This window comes from Halichoerus grypus, chromosome X (genome assembly GCF_964656455.1).
Source record: "Halichoerus grypus chromosome X, mHalGry1.hap1.1, whole genome shotgun sequence".
NCBI lineage: Eukaryota > Metazoa > Chordata > Mammalia > Carnivora > Phocidae > Halichoerus > Halichoerus grypus.
The window spans coordinates 126,806,291-126,826,923 of record NC_135727.1 but is presented as its reverse complement, the minus strand read 5'-3'; the positions used below and the strand labels follow the sequence as shown (position 1 = coordinate 126,826,923).

The 20,633-nt window shown below is 43.3% G+C and overlaps 1 protein-coding gene and 1 long non-coding RNA gene across 2 annotated transcripts in view; both read left to right on the top strand.

Moving 5' to 3' along the window:
* Positions 1-20,633, top strand: part of LOC118532997 (uncharacterized) — a 541,221-nt gene that overhangs the window by 319,084 nt on the left and 201,504 nt on the right. The window lies entirely within an intron of this gene.
* Positions 2,781-7,670, top strand: LOC144380463 (uncharacterized). Its single transcript, XR_013444620.1, has 3 exons — positions 2,781-2,927; positions 3,361-3,501; positions 7,573-7,670. It is a non-coding gene; the product is annotated as an uncharacterized LOC144380463 (long non-coding RNA).

Here is a 20,633-nt window from a genome sequence, read left to right as displayed (position 1 = left end):
GGATTTTTTTTTTCATTTAAAGAAACAATGTGTTAGGGTGGAAAGATTGTAGATGATATTTTTTTTTCTTCAGAAGTCTTCTGTTGATGCTATAAAAGCATTTGTGCAAGTTTTAAGAGAAAATGTGTTTGTTAAATCAGTGACTCACAGCTTCCACACAGTTTGAGAACGAGGCGGGGAGAGAGTCACACAGAAGCTGAGAGAGGAGAGAGACTGTTTTCTTTCACTCTGAGTCTGTTGCCATATATCCTGTGTCCTTCTCCAGGACATTCTTAGGAAGCAGAGTAAAGTAATTGTCCAAAGACGCATGCAGTAAGGAACAGCAGAGAAGTGTCCACAGTCTGGGAAGCTGGGTTTCCTCTGACACGGAGGGAATAGGCTGCCTTATGCATAGAGGATTGTCATTTGTTTGAGCCCCAGATTGATAGCTGGTGACATGTGCACTGTCCTTCATCTCCTCAGTATATTGTAAATTATTCCCAAAACCACTTTTCTCAAACTAAGAGTGGGGGGGAAGAAAGAAGAGAGAACAGGAGTACATTCTCATCCTGCTTGTAACTCAACTGAAACGTTCCCAAGCAGAACCAAAATAGCTCCCATAGAATTTCAAACGATGAGAATCAAGCCCAGATGGTCCAGACTTAAAATGTTAACTCTGATGCTATTGGTCTGTCAACTGAGATGACATATTTGTGTTTTTCTGATTCTATTTATAATTAGTCTTTTTAAGAGGTCCATCTGCTCCAAAATGTCTTTCCCACTGCCCTGCCAGGGCATGAAGTTTGCACCCTGAGTCATTCACTGGGCAAAGGAATGGAGTGTTTGGAGACCCTCGTTACGTGATCAGTGTGTCTGTGGAGCAGAGAACACGGTAGCCCACAGTGCCCAGTTCTGCATGCACATGCGTGTTTGTTGGGTGGCCCAGAGTGTAAGAGCATGGTGTTTAGCGCGTGTGCACGGACTTGGAAAGAATGGAAGCGCAAGCCCTCTCCACTCTACTAAGTCCCAGTTTGCTGGTGCCAGAACAACGGCTCAGTCACTTCTCTTCTTCCTTCTCAGCCTACACTGGGTATGTCCTTCGTCTGTAAGGGGCAGTCCTCTCCCGTGATAAAGCCTGCTCGGGCCAACACGGTCTTTACCTTCTACTGAAGTCAGAAGACTTGTGTCCGGTCTTTCTGACTTGCCGGGTATATTCTCAAATCATCTTCTTTGGATAAGGCTAGCTTTTTCTTTCTTCTTTTTTTGAATAAGTCTTTCTCAAATCTTCGTTTTTCTTCCTCTGTGCATAAGTCCTGGCACTCCAGATCAGGATTCCATGTTCACATTCCACTGTCGATACTCTGATGGCCTGAAGGCAGGAGAACCTTCCTGTTCTTCCTCAGCTGATGAATGGAGAGCTGTAAGGTCCAAATGTCTTCACTGTTTTTTCTTCTGATAAACTTCAGTGAATGAGATCTTTTGTTGGCTCTGGGCGCAGAAGAGAGAGTGGATATCAAGTGAGCCTGCGGGGGGCCCAGGAGAGGCGGACCGTGGGCGGACATCGTGGGGCTCTGAGCTAGGACAGACCTGTCACCCCCGCAGGGACTCTGCAGAGCAGGCAGCCCCCCAAGGCGGTGCCATACTGCTACTTCTCCTCTCTCTTCTTGGGCTCCTTTGGGGTCTCACCTCCATTCATTATCTGCTCTTTCTTCACAGAATCAACAGCTGGTTCTCACTGCACCGATTACAGGAGCAGAGAGAATTACTTTAACGCTTACGGGCAGCGTGGCTGGCCCTCCTGAGTTGCTTCTGTGGAAGGAAGGCATCCACACGAGAGTCAACAGTGGAGCCCAGTCAGTTCTGTGTGGCGAGACAGAGGCTCGATCGCACCCATGAAATAGGAGGACCCGACAGTACATAGCAGCTGTGACTTACAGTGTGTCTGTCCTTGTCCAATTTCCCTGGCCACCAGGCCGCACTGTGGCAGAATTGAGAGCCCGCACACCAGGATGTGTGAGTCTAGCTGGAGTTCTGTGTGTTGAAGTGTGGCGTCGACCTGGCCGCCGCCTCTGTGGGGCAGCTGTTCTTATTAGTTGCGGCTCACCTCCCTTTGCAGCTCACCTCCCTTTGCAGCTCATCTCCCTTTGCAGCTCACCTCCCTTTGCAGCTCACCTCCCTTGGCAGCTCACCTCCCTTTGCAGCTCACCTCCCTTCGCAGCTCACCTCCCTTCGCAGCTCCCCTCCCTTGGCAGCTCCCCTCCCTTTGCAGCTCCCCTCCCTTTGCAGCTCACCTCCCTTGGCAGCTCACCTCCCTTTGCAGCTCCCCTCCCTTCGCAGCTCACCTCCCTTGGCAGCTCACCTCCCTTTGCAGCTCCCCTCCCTTTGCAGCTCACCTCCCTTGGCAGCTCACCTCCCTTGGCAGCTCACCTCCCTTCGCAGCTCCCCTACCTTCGCAGCTCACCTCCCTTTGCCCAGAAGTGACCCCTCCTCGTTGTCAGTAAACAGAAAGCTTTGCTTCTGACTGTCATTTGCACACAGCGCAGAGACTGAACTCATAAGAAAGCATGAAGGGACGCATGTGAGGCAGGACAGGGTCCCCGTCACTGCCACCTCTGGGTGGGCTCAACGCCCTCACTCCCTGCTCCAACATGCTCCCAGCATATTAGCACGCTCCTGCTGGCAGTGTGCACGAGTAGCTCACAGGGAAAAAATTCACAGGCATGAAGATGACTTCATGTCAATTAACATGTGGAGTCTAAAAGTTGGTGTCCTATCCATATCTCCCTATTAAAAAGGGCAATAGCAAAAAGAAGAAAGAGTAAGCGGGATTACAATTGGAATGCATCCACATGGCAAACTTGTAAGCAAATATCAAGTCATCATGATTCCTGAAATCGTTCTAATTACCCACGACCAGCTCACACGGGATTCCAAACACCAATTAAAGAGTAAGTGTTTCCATGTTGCCACCGACCCTCCCTTCTTTGGGTGAAGAACAACACACCGTGGCTAAGAGAGGTCTCATCAAAGAGTTTTTCTCCAGGTGTATGGTAGCGTTTCTTTAATGGATCCACTGAGATATATTTACATACCGTAAGTTTCACCTCTTTGAAGTGTGCATTTCAGTATTTTCGCAGGGTTGTGCAACCTGTATTAGACTCTAATTTTACAATATTTTCATCACCCCTAAAGCAACCATGTAGCTCTTAGCACTCACTCCCATTGTCCCTCCTTCCAGGCCCTGGCCACCCCTCACGCACTCTCCGTCTCTATGCATTTGCCTATTCTGGACAGTGTCTGTAAATAGGGTCACACAATACGTGGTTTTTTGTGACAGCCTTCTTTCACTCAGCAAGTTTTTGCATTTCATCCATATTTTAGGAAGTACCAGCACTGCATTCCTTTTTACTGCCGGAGAGAACTCTTGTCATTTCTTCGTTGCCCCTCAGCCCACAGTGCGCACCCCTCAGTATAAGCTCCCCCGTAAGCTGTGGGATCCCTTTCAACGTCTCTCGGTTTCACGTGAGTACCATGGCAAAGCCTTCTCAGTAGGGGGCGCTGGAGGGACATGGCAAGGGGAAGCCGGTCCCGCGGCTTCCAGTGCAGGTGCACGGGGAGAGGAGACGTGGGGATGTGAGGACTCCACGTGCAGCCTCCCCCGCCATGGGACTCCGACCCTGAACAACCTTGACACCTGGGCCTGGCGATAAGCTGACCCCAGAGTCTTCACACAGGGTCACACCCCAGGCAGCTGTCCTTCTGCGAGCTCCCCTGTGGCCTTGCTGGCTGGCTGCTGATCAGCTGCTCCCGCACCTGCATTCGGGGGTGGCCTGCACTTTGCCCAGCAGCTGCAGACCACCTCTAGCCTGATCAGAGCAGCACGCGTGTTCACGCTCTGGTCACGGAGCCATGCTGCCCCCGAGAAATTCTAAACCCTTCCCTGGTCTGCCTTTGCTTGGGCATTTTCTGTGAGGCCAGGAGCACCATATAGAGTTCCGTGTGCCTTATAGTTAGTTACTCACTCGTCATAGTTCAGAATCCGTTACATTGAACTTCCCCTGTTTGACCTGCCGCGTGGTTCCATGTCCTGATGGACCCAGAGTGTTCCCGTGTTTCCTTGAATGGGCATACCAAATACTGTTTACCCACTCTTCAGTGGGGGCGTTACTGGCGTTGTTTCCTTTCGTTTGGCTTTTGGAAAAATGCTGCAGTGAACATTTGGGTGCGAGTCTTTGTGTGGACAGGTGCCTTCGTTTCTCGTGGGTACACACTTAGGGGTTGAATTGCTGGGCACATGGTCTGTTTAACTTTTTAAGAAGCCGGCAAACCACCGTCCACCGTGCCGCACGGTTTTTCTGTCCCAGCAGCAGCATCTGGGTTCTCCGGGTTTTCCGTAGCCCCGTCTACATGCGTTGTGGTCTTTTTGGATGATACCATTCCAGTGTAGTTTATACTGGACGTTCAAAGTCTTGAAGGCAAAAGTGAAGATGGAGTAAAGGAGAGTTGTGTCCAGTATTCAAGAAGAAATAGCAAAGCCTTGTCTATTATTTTGTTCACGTCCTTATCAAAAGTTTAAGGGACTGTTTCCTTCTGGGCTGCAGTGATGGTAATGCTCTGTGGATGCCATGGCAGCAGGGTGGGTGAGAGCAAACTCACACTTTCTTTTGCAGCCCAGGCAGCAGTAAATTTTGTTTCCAGAAAGACTTCATATAAACTTCAATAAAATAATGGGAAGAAAATTTTGAGCGAAAAGACAATTTGAGTTTGTGTCTTTTAATAGAAGAGTCATTTCTTTCTTTCTTTTCTTATGGTAGGAGCTTTAAAACTAACTCATCTGTTGGTCCAGAAACAATGTTTAATCACTAATTTCTAGGCTACGCATTTGGGCCCCGTACAACTTCAAGGAATGGAGAAATCCTCTGTTTCCATTTGGAATTCAGGGAATCTCTCTCTGGCTGTGGTATGGGTTTCCTGTTTTTCCTCAAGGATGGTTGAAATTCGGGCAGATCAGTGAGGTTCAAATTATGCTGGAACAGGTCTGGCATTCTGCAAGCAACTTAAGGCTTTGAATTGCCACCCACTCTTTCTTGGCTTGCACGGCCAACCTCGTCAGTCTGGAGAGACTTAAATTGTTTCAACAAGACTCAGATGAAAGGGAAAAACTAAGAAAAATTTTTTGATTACGTTGGTTTTTGCTAAGATGCTCAGATCACAAGCCACCTCCTTGCCCTCCACTTTGAGATTCCACTCAGTGAAGTATGTAGCTAGGAGTCAACCATAATGAACTAGTCAGGGATGTAGACCTAAAAAAAAAAAAAAAAGCCACGTATGTTGGAAGCTGTTCACTTAAATCTTTTTTTTTTTAATTGTTAATTTTTTTTTTTTGAGAGTGCATGCAAGCAGGGTTGGGGAGGGGCAGAGGGAGAAGGAGAGAGAATCTTACGCAGACTCCGTCCTGACCGCGGAGCCCGACATGGGGCCCGATCTCACAACCCTGAGATCACGACCTGAGCCAAAATCAAGAGTCGGATGCTTAACCGACTGAGCCACCCAGGCACTCCAACTGGTCCTTTCAATCTTACCTTGATTTCTAGCTTATCTAAGTATTAGACACCAAGTCTAGATATGGAGACATAAAGCTTTGTGGTGGTGGAAACTTCTCATGCACTAATACCTCCTTCTTCATAGCTACTTTGCTCTCTGATATTGAAATATGCCCATTCTAAAAAAAAAAAAAAAAAGGGAAGAAAGAAAAGAAACATGCCCATGCTTTGGGCCCTTTGGGCTTCAATATGTGCAAATGCCGATAATGTCAAAGATCATTGGCAATATTATAATTCTTAGTAAGGTATATAGCAAGTTATCATAACTCTACATTTATTTTTTTAATTTTGAGTACGGTTGACACACGTTACATGAGTTTCAGGTGTACGTCGTAGTGATTTGACAACTCTGCACATTAACGCTGTGCTCCCCAAAAGTGCAGCTCCCATCTGTCAGCACTCTTACTATACCATTGACTAGAGTCCCTATTCTGGGCTGTTGATTCCCGTGCCTGATTCGTTCCATAACTGGAAGCCTGGACCTCCCACCCACCTTCAGCCATTTTGACCCCTGCCCGCCCTGGCAACCCTCAGTTTGTTCTTTATATTTAGAGGTCTCATCCTGCTTTTCATAACTCTACATTTACAGGCAGAACTATCAGATTGCAAAAAATAATATCATCTTATGTAACTAACTTGTCACCTAACCAGTATGTCATTTGAATATGATCCTTTTCAATATATTATTTATTTGATATAGTCATATAAATGTAAAAACAGTTAAATATAACATGTGGGTTTTGGAGCGCCTGAGTGGCTCAGTCAGTTAAGTGTCTGACTCTTGATCTCAGCTCAGGTATAGATCTCACGGTCGTGGGTTCAAGCCCCGTGTTGGGCTCCACACTGGGCATGGAGCCTACCTAAAATTAAAAAAAAAAAAAAAAAATGTGGGTTTTAGTGGAAATATGGTACTGATTTGAAAATAGTGCTATCTATTCTGATTAATTATGAACATTTACATCATTTACTTTAAAGACTGTGTAGGTCTTTATTTTTCAGGTATTTATTATTTAGGTATTTGCCTACTTATTAGGTGTCTGTTCAATAAAAATTATAATCTTCAGTGTTTTGTGGTAAGTCTTTACATTAAAGATTGCAGGGGTTTGGGCAGAAGATCCACACTGTGAGAATATAGGACTTTGATTTTATAACACACAGAAAGGACACATTTGGTATCTAATTGGTTAGTCTAGTATGTTTAAATTTTAAATGATAATGTTTTAAAACAGTGTGATCTCCACATGTTTCCATATGTTGTCTAGGCAGAAGCAATCTTTGGGAAGGTGGTAAAGTAATGGCGTTAGGGACCCGAGGTCCAGATTTCAGAGGCAGATCTCCACTCTGGCAGGAGGTTTCGAAAAGCATGCTTTCCCTTCTTACCTGTTTTTCCTGATCTTGGTTGTCAAGTCGCATCATCAGCTCATCTTTAGAAAACCAGAACATGAAAGAAAGTTACATTTTGCATGTTTTGTCCTCTGACTCAAGCAGCATTATTATTTTAGGAGAGAGGTTTAGATCAATAGCTCTCGGAGTGTAGTGAGGAAGGCACATTTCTGGAAAAGAGCATAACAAGTACCTTAAATGTATTGTATATTTGCCTTTGGGATTCCATATCTAGGAATCCGGCCTGTCGCACAACTAAACAACAATGTAGACCAAGATTTAAATGCAAAGATATCATCTACATAAAGATTTGTAGTTTTAAAAAAAATGTAAGTCAAGCAAAATATCTCACATCATACAGCTCTGTTGTTTATATAAAAATTATGCAGCTCTGTGAATTTTTCAGTACTGGGGAAATAAAACGTTGCAGTGATGTACCCAAAAATTCACATCAGACACAGTCCATGACAGTGTGTAGAGGACATCCTTCCAGACTTGGCTCAACATGTGCATATGAGGGTAGGCAGCAAGACAGAGATACAGATAGAAATACTTTCTAAGGATCATGCTTTCTAACTAAAAATGAGTGCATTTTTCTTAAATTTAGGTACAGAAAAGGAAACTGAAATGATACCAAAAGGATCGCTGACTTTCAAATATTTGAGGTTCAAATGTGTAAGCACAGTGGGATCTGAATACTTCAAGGTGAGATGGGTCAACTGCATGGGCATACCGAGTGAGATTGCACTCGGGTTCACATTCCCAGTTAGAAAAAGAGCAAGGCCAACTGCAGGGTTTGGCTGTCCATCAGCCAAACAGAGGGAAGTCCAAGATGCAAGAAATGAACCAGCCTCAGGCCTCTCCCACATGGCAGTTTATGCATTAAAACAAACAAACAATAACAAAGCTTATTATGATTTATGTAATCCTAGAATCAAGATCAGTAACGTAATTCTGATCATTCATCTTCATTGAGGAGTTCTGTATCTATTCATAACTAATAATTTATCATGAAAATATTTGGTGAATAAAATCTTCTCTACCAAGAAAGTTGTATCCTCCAATAAAAATTTTAGAAATATTTTTTATACTTCTAAATTCTTTAAGAATAAAAAGAAATAAGATAAAGTGAGGATCTGATTCCAAGAGTAACTCTCATTAAAAGTTTTCCGAACAAGTGGGATACAAAGAAGAAAATGTCAAGTAAGCACAGGTAACTCTCCTTCCATTTTTTGCATAATAAAACTGAACAAGAAAAGGCTGAGCCAATACATCTGTTTTGAAATAAAATTGACAACGTTATTAAAATAGAAAATTGCATTACCAACTCCTCCTCCAAAAATAATATTTTAAACATGTCTTGTGCAGCTAAATGCTCATGTACCACTGTTCTTTCTTGGCTCTGTTACTGCAATCACTGTCCACCTCTGGGGCATCTGATTCTAACATCACACTTCCTCCCTCAAGTTCCCTACAAAGTTTTGTAAAAGATACTTAGGAATATCTAGAGCTCATTTTAATGACAAAAAAAGATCAGTAAACCTTCCCAAACAATTGGATGCTGTGTATTGCTGTCCAAAGGAAAAGAAACAAAAGAAAACGAAACTACGGGCATCACTGTTTGGTATATTCCAGTTCTAAGCATGTGCAGTGATCCCAGAGACTACCTGTTTTTTCTTTAAATTGAGCGAGGGAGCGACCAAGTAAAAGAGCTAAGGTGAAAACTAAAGGTAGAAACCGGTGAGACAGAGGAATGATAAGAGAAAAAGACAGTAGAGATGAGAGACGAGAGAGATAGACCGACGAGAGAGAAACGTCAGCTCTCCTTTCCAGATCCCACCTCAGCTCATAGTCGACACACCAGCCCTACCGGGCAGCCTTGTCCCCACCTTGAACTTGCCCTTGTTCCTTTAAGTGCAGTCCATTGAGTCCATTCCCTCAGGACACTGCCTCTTCCAAAGCCTTGAGTTCCTGGGTTATGCCGACCGTAGCAGGAGGGGCATGGCATCCCCACTCCCGAGGACGGCCCAGGACCACACTGTCCAGTGGAGATATTTAGCATGATGGCAATGCTTTATAATCCTGTGCTGTCCAGTGTGGTGGCCACTACCCTCCCTCGGCTCTTGAGCACCTGGAGTGTGGCTCGCGTGGCTAATTGAACTTCACATTCTGTTCCATGGGAAATAATTGGAATATAAGTTGCCACTGTGGGTAGTGGCCATGAGACCGGGCAGGACAGCTCGGGGAAATGCTGAATGCTCCACGGTTAAGTCCCTTGGAAGGTCTCTGTGTCAGTGGGAGGGGAGGATTCATCTCCTCGATCTTCTTGGTCTTCAAGAGGATAATTATTAGAAAATGAAGGATCCAGTTCATACAGCGTGTGCACATACACACGCACTTTCCAAAGATCAACAACGATTCTCAAATTTAATGCAGCCTAAATCCACGTTCAGGAAGGGAAATGCCTCCCAGCTGGGAAATAACCTTCTTCCCTCTGAGACCGTAGATCACTTCCCTTCCACTCTGCTTTTTTCCTGCCGAGCCCCCTGCTCCTCTCAGTGCTTGACAAACCTACCCATCCCTTTGCATTTGCAAACAATGGGGCCATTTCCCCAACAGTCCCAGGTTACACTCAGTAAAACTTTGCATTTATTCATCACTTGCACCTGGCCAGATTACAGCTGACCCTTGAACAATCTGCATGTAACTTTTGATGCCCCCAAAACTTAGTCTTTAATAGCTCACTGTTGACCAGAAGCCTTACTGATAACATTAGTGTATGAACACGTATTTTGTTTGCTGTATGTGTAATATACTGTATCCTTGCAATAAAGTAAGCTAGAGAAAAGAAAATGTGATTAAGGGGCGCCTGGGTGGCTCAGTCCGTGAAGCGTCTGCCTTCGGCTCAGGTCATGATCCCAGGGTCCTGGGATCGAGCCCCACATCGGCTCCCTGCTCAGCGGAGACCCTGCTTCTCCCTCTCTCACTGTCTCTGCCCTACCCCTGCTTGTGCTCTCTCTTGTTCTGCTCTCTCTCAAATAAATTAATAAAATCTTTTTTGAAAAGAAAATGTAATTAAGAAAATCATGAGGAAGAGAAAGTACATTTATCGAAAATCTACATAAAAGTGGGCCCAGGCAGTTCAAACCCATATTGTATTATTCACGGTCAACTGTGCATTCCTCCACTAAGTAAGCCTTTTAAACCATTACCATTCACTTCTCGTCAGAGCAGAATTCCAGAGAGCGTAGGCATTTATTAGTTTCAGTTACAATGATTCTTTGAGACGAAGTGTTGTGATCAAGTGAAGACCAAATGATTAGCTGTTGCTCAGTGGCCCTGGAGACATATAAATGTAGAATAAAGTAACACTGAAAACCAGCATAGTGACGTTCCCGTACTCCGGCAGGAATTTGACCTGACTGCAATAACAGAAGAGGACCTGGCTTAGGAGTGCGATATGAGGACATGTTACTTCCTTCGCTCACATGGAAAAGTAACCTCGTCTTGCCTCGGCATTTTGAGAACATGGCAAAGTTAGCGTGTTGGGCTCGGGCGCGAGCCAGCACATTTATTCTAGAAACCAGGAAATAGAATGAGTGAAAATAAAAAGTGCACTTTTGTTGGCCCGTTTACCTGTCGTCGTGCTACCTCTCATGCGTGAGACCGTGCAGTCGATCCTAACTCACTCGGACGAGGCGGTGAAGTCTACCGCTGCTGAGGCAAGATGTTAACTTTTTTACAAGTAGAGCTTCAGTCCCCTGTACCGGGCTCACGTTCAGTGTCAGCGTGTTGTTGATCAGTCGTCTCCATCGAGAACTATCCTGGGAGCACCGGCAAAGCATGCTCACACCTCTGGGACTGGGGCAATGGGCCAGAACAAATTGGATGCGAAACCGAAGGAAAATATGAAATTGTAAAATAACTTGACATACCCAAAATGTTTAAAAAAAGAAAAAAAAGTATTGGTAAAATAATCCAGCAATACTGTTTTTTTTTTTTTCCAAAGATGGAGATTTTTATTTTGTATTGTTTCTCCTTTCATTTAAGTTAGGATTTCGCAGCCTCGGCTGTCCTATACGGTGTGGGGTTTCTAAGAGCATCCTCAGTATGAAGCTGACGAGTGTTGTGAACCTGAAGGGAGTGTTGCCAGGCAGCTCTGATTGGATTTCATTGACCACAGCGACTGACCATCACTGATTTCAGAAGGAACAATACAGAAGGAGGATCCTTCTATGTTCTTTTACTTTTTTTAATGCTAGAATCAGAATCCAAAAAGTTCAGTATCCTCTGCACAAAACATATTTGTTGAACCCATTTTTCTGTGTATATTGACATTTGACATTGTGGAATCTATAGCTATTTTCGTTTGGTTAGTGAGATTTTTGGTTTTCATCCTATAACGCAGGGATCGACAGAGTGGCACTAAGACCATCCCGTGGTGACAGTTGACCTTTGAAATTTGTGTTAAATTGATGTGGATGTGGTGCCACTTGGAGTGAGGTGGAAAGATTTGAAGGGCACAGAGCAAAGTAAAATAGATCTCCAGGGGATTGAAAGCAAATCTAGTCAGAACAGTTCCTCTTACAGCAGAGGCAGTCAGTGGGAGGAAGTTCCCAGAATAATTCAGTTAGGCAGAAACACCCTCACATTCTTCTTCTTAAGTCAGTTTTGTGTTGAAATCGCTTACACCAATGGACCAGATAGTTCCAGGAAAAAAATATACTGCAAAAACTGCAAATCGGTTCATCCATGTATTTTGAAACCAGAAATGAAATTATTACATCCGCTATTAAGACAACTGAGTTTGATCCGATGACTTTGTATAACTATAAACACTTGAAATGTTCTTGTCATCCTTTCTTCCCAGTTACACATTCAGTGCCCTTGGGCATTTGCCCATTCTTTGTGGACATAGTTCTTTAAATAACCTTATAGCCTCCCAGAATTGCAAAATGGTATCATTCCCATGACCTCAAAAAAATGTTTGAAATTCTCCTGGGACAGAAGTTAAAGAAAACATGCAAAATATATTTCTTCTTTGTTGTTGTTTTTTTTAATCTAATTCCAGTGTAGTTAAGATACAGTGTTATATTAGTTATAGGTGTACAATACAGTGATTCAACAATTCCGTACATGACTCAGTGCTCATCACAACAAGTGCCCTCCTTCATCCCCTTCACCTATTTCCCCCATCCCCTCTCCCACCTGCCCTCTGGTAACCATCAGCGTGTTCTCTGTACTTGTTTCTGTGTTTGTCTCTTTTTTCTTTGTTGGTTTGTTTTGTTTCTTAAATTCCACATAGGAGTGAAATCATATGATATTTGTCTTTCTCAGACTGACTTATTTCACTTAGCGTTATACTCTCTAGATCCATCTGTGTTGCTGCAAATGGCAAGATTTTATTCTTTTTTATGGTTGAGTAATACTCCATTGTATGTATATGTGTGTGTACCTATATACCACATTTTCTTTATCCATTCATCTGTTGATGGGTACATGGGCTGATTTAGTATCCTGGCTATTGGCAATAATGGGGCATTAAACATAGAGGTGCATGTATCTTTTCAAATTAGTGTTTCATACTCTTTGGATAAATACCCAGTAGTGGAATTACTAGATCATATGGTAATTTTATTTTTAATTTTTTGAGGAACCTCCGTACTGTTTTCCACAGTGGCTACATCAGTTTGCATTCCTGCCCACAGTGCAAGAGGGTTCTCCTTTCTTCACATCCTCAGCAACACTTGTTTTTTACCTTGTGTTTTTTATTTTAGTCCTTCTGACAGGTGTGAGGTGATATCTCATTGTGGTTTTGATTTGCATTTCCTTGGTGATGAGTGATGTTGAGCATCTATTCATGTGTCTCTTGGCCAACTGTAGGTCTTTGGAGAAATGTCTCTTCATGTCTTCTGCCCATTTTTAATTGGATTATTTGGGGAGGGGGGATTGTGTGTTGAATTGTACAAGTTCTTTCTATATTTTGGATATACTATTTATCAGATATGTCATTTGCAAATATCTTCTGCCATTCAGTAGATTGTTTTGGGGGTTTTTTTGTTGTTTTTTTTTTTAGTTTTGTTGATTGTTTCCTTCGCTATGCAGAAGGTTTTTATTTTGATGTAGTTCCAATAGTTTATTTTTGTTTTTGTTTCCCTTGCCTCAGGAGACACATCTAGAAAAATGTTTCTATGACCAATATCAGAGAAATTACTGCCTTTGCTGTCTTGTAGGATTTTTATGGTTTCAGGTCTCACATTTAGGTCTTTCATTCCATTTTGAGTCTATTTTTGTGTATGGTATAAGAATGTGGTCCAGTTTCATTCTTTTGCATGTAGCTGTTCTGTTTACCCAACACTGTTTGTTAAAGAGACTGTCTCGTTCCCACTGCATATTCTGCCTCCTTCGTTGAAGATTAATTGACTATATAATCGTGGGTTTATTTCTGGGCTTTCTATTCTGTTCCATGGATCTATTTTTGTGCCCATAGCATACTGTTTTGGTAACTAAGCTTTGCAGTCTCTCTTAAAATCTGGGATTGTGACACCTCTAGTTTTGTTCTTTTTTCAAGATTGCTTTGGCTATTTGAGATCTTTTGTGGTTCCATACAATTTTAGGATTATTTAAAAAAATTTTTTTTCAAAAACAAAATATATATTTTTCTCAATAAATTTCTGGTCAAAATTCAGTGCCTGACCCCTTTTCAGTGACTATAGGACAATAGAAAGAAATATCTGGCAGGGAGAGGAGAGAGGGAAATACGTTGCCGAGAGTGAAATAGGAGACCTCGTGAAAGCACCTTCCTCACCTTCATGTCGGTCTTTGCGATTGTTAGTAATAGTATTCTGAGGACCAGGGGTGAGGAGAGGACACAGCTGTGGAATGCTAGAACCAGAACCGTCCATGCTTGCTGCTGAGCACGGGCTTGAGCCACAAGACGATTATGGAAATGCTGTGTCCACCTTCCCGGGCATGAGTGAATGACAGGTGTCTGTCTGCTCTCAGAACCATCTCAGATGATATGTAAACCACGATATGATGGCCTTCCTTCCTGAAGTGACAGTTCTTAGCTCAGTGCTTATAATGTTGGTGGGATTTAGGTTCACTTCTGTTGAGGTTTCTTAGATATCTCTCCCATGTATCCACTCGTGGCACAGGTATTTGCTGAGAGCCTCTGTGGGCATGCACTGTTCTCCATGCCCCCTGCCCTACCATCCTTGTTACTGGATGCTGCCTTCAAGGGGAGAAACAGGCAAATGGGGACACAATGTCCCTGGTGGGGCGGGGGGAGAGCTGTAATCATACAGGAGGCTGCTTGGAGAGTGAAGAAGGTGGGGGGTGGGAGACCGAGTAATTCAGAGTTGTCCAGGAACAGAAGGAAGTGGGCCAGGATGGAGGGGTTCAAGGCAGAGAAGGAGGACCAGGGGGAGGTGGAGGGAGGACCAGAGTATGTAGGACCCCATGGGTCCATTTTCAGGACTTTGAATTTCATAGGAGGTTTTGAGCAGAGAAGGAATAAGACTCGACTTCCATTTGAACATGTTTGCTCCGACTTCAGGGGAGAGGATAGGTTGAACGAGGCAACAATGATGGAACCATGAACAGAGGGCTGTCTCAGTCCAGGTGGAAGATACGGATGGCCCCGACCCACCTCATCAGGAAACCTTTCTAGTGGCTCAGGAATTGCTGTAAAAGCCACAGGAATAAAATAAATCTGGATTAGGTTGAAAGCAGCAGATCAAGCATCCTTGAGCATATTGCAAACACTAAGAAGAATTCACGATTCCTAGTGATGTATATTTTGGCTGTATGTTCTCTTATACAAAATATTCTCACAGACATATACAATTTAAACACAAACTATATTACTTTATATACAGTTTAAATATAAACTGTCCAGTTGTTTAACTACCGACTATGGAAGTCACATTCCTACGAATGTCCCGAGTTCCATCATTTGAATTAATTTAATTCTTTATGTAAACTCTTATACCAGGCGCCTGGGTGGCTCAGTCAGTTAAGCGTCCGACTCTCGATTTCGGTTCAAGTCGTGATCTCAGGATTGTGAGCCTGAACCCCCATCAGGCTCTGTGCTGAACATGGAGCCTGCTTTAAGATTCTCCCTCTCCCTCTGACCTTTGCTCACGCCCTTGCTCTCTCAGTAAACAAACTCTTCTGCCTTCTCTGAGTGGCTCTTTGTACTTCCAGAATAAACTCCCCAGCCAGACTGTGCTCAGAAGAGCATCATGGGAGCGAAGTGGGCACAATGCATTGCCTCACACGGAGCAGAGGGAGGACAGACTCTGTCCTCACGTCCCCACGTCCTTTGCCCTCGTTTACAAGGACCTCTTCTCACACATAAGCCATACCTGTGAGTACTGCTGGAAAGGTCCACTGTGACTCTGACCATGGTGCCTTCAGTGAGAATGGGGACAGTAAGGCCGACCTTCCCGAACAGGCGAGGGGAGGAAAAAAGAATTTTCACCTTTAACTGGAGAGAACGTGAATGTAGTTATGTTCATGGACGGGGCAGCTGCAGAGGGGGAAAGCCTGGGCTTCACAGCCTGTTTCAGTGGGGCCCAAGGATTCCCGGTCTTGAAAGGTCCCTAGGTGATGCTGATGCTTGTCCACGGACCACATTTTGGGAATCACTCATCCAAGAAACGATTGTACTCCTCTTACTGCAGTATTGATATTTGTACTTGCTGAGGGCTACATTCCATTCGGAAAATATTGTTCCTATTTACACCGCACTTCTTCATTAATCCTGTTGTCTGCATTCTCTGAAATGTGCGAGGAAGAAAAGGAAAAGATCAAAGGGGAATTGGGGCCATGAGAGAAATTATGCAGCCGACATCCAGCGTGCACCCAGTACCACCACAGGCTTTGGTCTTCGGGGAACACTTTTGGACATCCGTAGCACCCTGCAATCCCAAAACGTGGAGAACTCTCTAAATTCTGAACTTTCCATTTTGTGCAGAAGTGGACAAAATCTGTTTCGATGGCCATGGTTTCTCTCTCTTGGCAAAAGTATTAAAGAAGTAACCAAGCACTGTTCCTGTCAAGGTGATGGATGTGCCTCAATAAAGGGGAAGGAAAATCCCAGTTACCTATTGAAGTATTTGATGTTCCTTATTAAAGAGAGGTTTAACGGTCCTCGAGCTATGAGCCAGAGCGAGAGAGATTTAAACACATCTGCTCCACGTTAAGGATCCTTGGTGCATAGATCACCTTCTTCATGAGGGTGTTTACTCAGGAGGCGCAACGGGTCTTCTGCTGACGAGATGGAAGTGTTACTCAGCTTGCCAACAGTTTAGAAATGGGAAGAGAACACGAGGGACCCAGGTGACCTGAGGCCAGGGACATCTGTGTCCCGCATACGTCCTCTTCACCCTTCCACAGCCAGGGGCCACGTGGGGACAAATTATTAGGAAATCATGTTAGTTCAAACTGCATCGCGACCGAATTTTTTTCCTATTTGCTAGCAGCTACTGTTTATTGAAGCCATTCTAATTCTACGGGGTTGAACAGCTCTTCGGTACCCCTGGATTCATAAGCCTGGGGACTCTGGGTCTGAAGGAGTCTTTGAGAGAGGTGCTCTGCGGTCCTCAGGGTCCTGAATTTCAGCTTTGTATGTGTCTGAGACCTGCTTTCTTCTCATGCCCTTGGCTTACTCAGCACCCTTGGGTTAATAGCTGATTGGACCAATGATGGTTTTTGGTGAATGGGTATGTGTGCGTGCGTGGTTTATTTCAAAATAGCCAAAGAGGTATTTTGGCAAGTTAAAGGCTGTCTCAGACCAGTAAAATTGACGTCTGTTGATAAAACTCTGTCTGTCCATTTTAATCCTAGTAGAAAAGTGCTATCTGTCCCTTTTCACAGAGATTTATAGAAGAAAAAATTTTTTTTCTTAGATGTTTTCATGCGGTAACTAAAATTTTCTCCCGGAATTCCAACCAGTTTGGGGTCTCAACTGCTCCACAAATGATTTTTCACTCAAGTCACGTGAATCTCTTTCTTTCTTTTTTCTCATTCTGTCCTGTTTTGTTTTGTTTTTTTCTGTAACACGACCGTTAGTCTTGGTTTCAATATTTACACATGACCTTAAATGCTTTTACTACGTGCATGTAACAAATTGTACATGTCTTGAGGAAATAGTCTCCATTTTACTTTTTACTAATCTAAAATTGTTCACATGGAAGGAAAAAAAGTGTCTGTAACATATTACAGATTAAAAACAAAGCTGAAAACATTGTAACACATTGTGGAAAAGTTCAAAAAAGGTAAAGAAATAGAATTTAAAAAGTAATGACTCTTAGCCTTTCTGCATCTCTTCATCTCTCCTGCCCGCCCCCCACCTCCAAATATGTGCTGTTTTGAGATTCTTTTCACCTGAAATGTTTTGGCCATCTTCTTTTTGTCTTTGGTCTTAGCTATTCCTCCTGTTTGATAGCTGGAAATCACACCTTTTACAAATATGTCCTCATATTTAATCACAGGGTTGATGTGATTTCCAATGTTCTGTTCTTCCAGCAGCACAGCAGTGGGAATAGCAGAATATGCTTAGATGGGCGGCTCTGTAAAATAGATTTAAAGAAGTCGAAGAGTTGTGTTCCAAGTGCTTAGCACATTCTAATTTCTGATTGCTAGTTTTAAGTCACCCGTTTATAGAAATAGGGAATTTCCACTTGAGTCTTAGGACTGTGTCTGTATTACAGAAAGTAGAAACTTTATATCGTCTCTAATTTTCTGTAAAAAAGTCACAATCACTATATATCTCAGGGATGGTTAATTAACACCCGAAGGACTCTTATCAGCCGTTCACAGGTCAAGGGTGGGTGGCAACAGAAGGCCCCCATCAGGAATCCACGGTCCAGACATGGTTACTTACCACCTCCTGCTGGCTCGTAACCCTGTGTCTGCTCAGCAGATGTTGGTCTAAAGCTTGGATGGATGTATCATGCCTCGTGGTGGTGAAGTTTCAAGGCAGAAGACCACGCTTCCTTGTCCCTCTGAGTGCAAGAGGCTAGGAATTGCTCAACAGGCAGTTATTGAAGGGGAAAGGGTCTAAAATACAGAATTTAGGGCAAGGTGCATATTTATTCTGAAGGTTCTAGATCTAGATCTACATGCTTCCTCAGCAAATAAGCTATTGTATTTGAATTAGATGGGTATTGACTGGATTCTCCTTTCTCTCTCTCTCTGTCTCTCTCTCTCTGTCTCTCTCTCTCTGTCTCTCTCCTTTTTTCCTAAATATGGGCACATTCTGCCACATCTAACTTCATGACTTTAGAAAAATCGTCCAACCCCCAGTTTCTGCCCACCCATACTAGGACTATGCTGTAGACAGATACTTTCCATTCTCTCTTTTTAATATGTACTTTCAATCCTCAATCCAAAAATAGCATCAGTCTATTATGAGCTAGGAGGCAATTCCTATTAATATAAAACCCACATCTCTGGGATTCATAGTCTCCCTATTTTAAATACAGTTTCAAGCATAATTAAATATTTTAACATGCCTTCATGTCCTTGTGATATACATTTATTGATATGGGAATAAATTTAAAAAGAAATGTACTCATTTTAGGAATATGTCCAATATGGATCAGAATGCTTATTCCATTTAAAAATGGTAGTTTGAGATAATAGTAGTTTTATCTGAAGCAAGTCATTAAAAATAACCTCCTTTCAAGGTTGCTTTTCTGTCCTGCTTTGAAAAGTTTTGAACAGAACACAAGATGCAGCAAACTACTTCCCATTTTTCTAAAATGATATAAAAGATGTTCGCAGGAATAGTTAGTTAAAAGTTAATGAGAGACTTTCTCCAAGCAAAGGAAGTATAAAGATTTTCATGGTTATGTAGACAGTGAATATAATTAAATATGATCCTAGTGTTCCAAGGACCAAGACTAATCTCCTAACAATCCATCTTTATCAAGGTGGATTCTTGTGGAAACATAGCAGAGAGAAATCTGAACTCAGGCTGCTCAGTTAGAGGCTGATTATGTGAGTCAAAAGAATAATCCTCTTTATAAGGAACACAGTATGCTATTCTTCAGAGCAATTAGTTCATCCATCTTAAAAATAAAATAGAATTCCTCTGAAGGGTGCTCCAGAGAAATGTATATTTTAAGTAGTCTGTCCATTCTCCATTATGGTCGGTTCTTCCCTATAACATCCACAACTGAGTCGCCACTTTCAATTGTGAACACATAAGGAAAGCAAATAAATGTAGCCATAATCAGTGCGCTTGTTTTCTGGCTCTGTGTCTTTAAAGTTATGGAAGCAATTTAAAAGGACCTTGAGGTGTGGCCAGCGTTGGAAACGCTTATCTTTTGGAATCCCCGCAACATATCTCAAGTCCTCACCTTTTTTTAGCTTGTATGATCCCATGCGTGCTAGATCATGGTATTGGAATTGGGCATTGAGAATAGAATTAATCTGTTTGCTTAAAGCAGAGGTTCCCAACTAGGGGTGATTCAAACCCCTCCCCGGTGGACAATGTGTGGAGACATTTTGCCTGCAAGGAGCGGGGGGTTCTACTGGCGTCTAGTGGGTAGAGACCAAAGATACTGCTAAATGTCCTAAAATGCCTTGGACAGCCCCCACAACAAAGAATTATCTAGACCAAATGTCAATAGTGCCAAGGATGAGAAACCCAAGGCTAGAGGTAGGCTCATTTTTCATCTTTTGAAGCTTTGAGTTTTCATTGGCAAGGGACCACTTCACTGGAGACTTGATCTCCCCGCTTTCCAGGAAAGAGACCTGTGTGAGTCCAGGCCTACCTGCTCTTCAGCTCGGCCGTAGCAAGAAATGCCCAGCACGCGTCACTGTAACTTGTGTCTGAGGTCCTGCCAGCTCGGCCCCATAAATCTGTGCCGGGAAGGCACCTGAGTGGAGCCCCTTTCTCCACGGGGCCACCTGACCAGACACCATCGTGCAGCTGTGTTTTCACTCAGCTCTTTTGTTTTAAATCACTGGCCGTTCGTAAAGTCCTTCCAAAAGATGGGAAACTACTTAGGTGCATAGAAATGCAACTGGATCTGGTATGACTATATAATTTTTATAGAGAGAGACAGTATTGCTGGCAAAACGAGGTTTCTTGGCAGACCAGATTTGAGGACTTCTTTTTTTAATGCGGATGATTAACAGTACCTCCCAAAGTGTCAAGGATATTGGGAACTGGGGCAGAAAAGGAATTCCTCGCTGCCTCCTACAGGTGCTGCGTGGTGTGTTTGTATAAGCATAACACAGTATATTAGTTATCTATTGCTGTGGAACACATTACCACAAATTAGTGTGAATTACTGAAATTCAGAGGTGATCCAATAACTCACCTAAGGATTTGAGCTTTATACGCAGCTCTTTTGACACGAAATCTCATATATTTTCAGATGATTAAGGTGACAGGTGGAAGTCCTGTCCCCTTTCTGCACATGCCCTGCAAAATCCGTCATCCTGAATTCGGGAAACACCTGTGAATATGTTGGGATGACGCTTCTTGTACCCAAACTTCCAGCCCATGGAAACGGTGATAATAAATATGGGTTCTTATAAGCCACAAAGGGGTAATTATTGTCCCTGAGCCTCAGTTGCCCAGACTGCAAACTGATGCCTGTCTCCAAGGCTTGTTGTGAGCATTCAGTGGGCCGGTGCGTGAAGAGC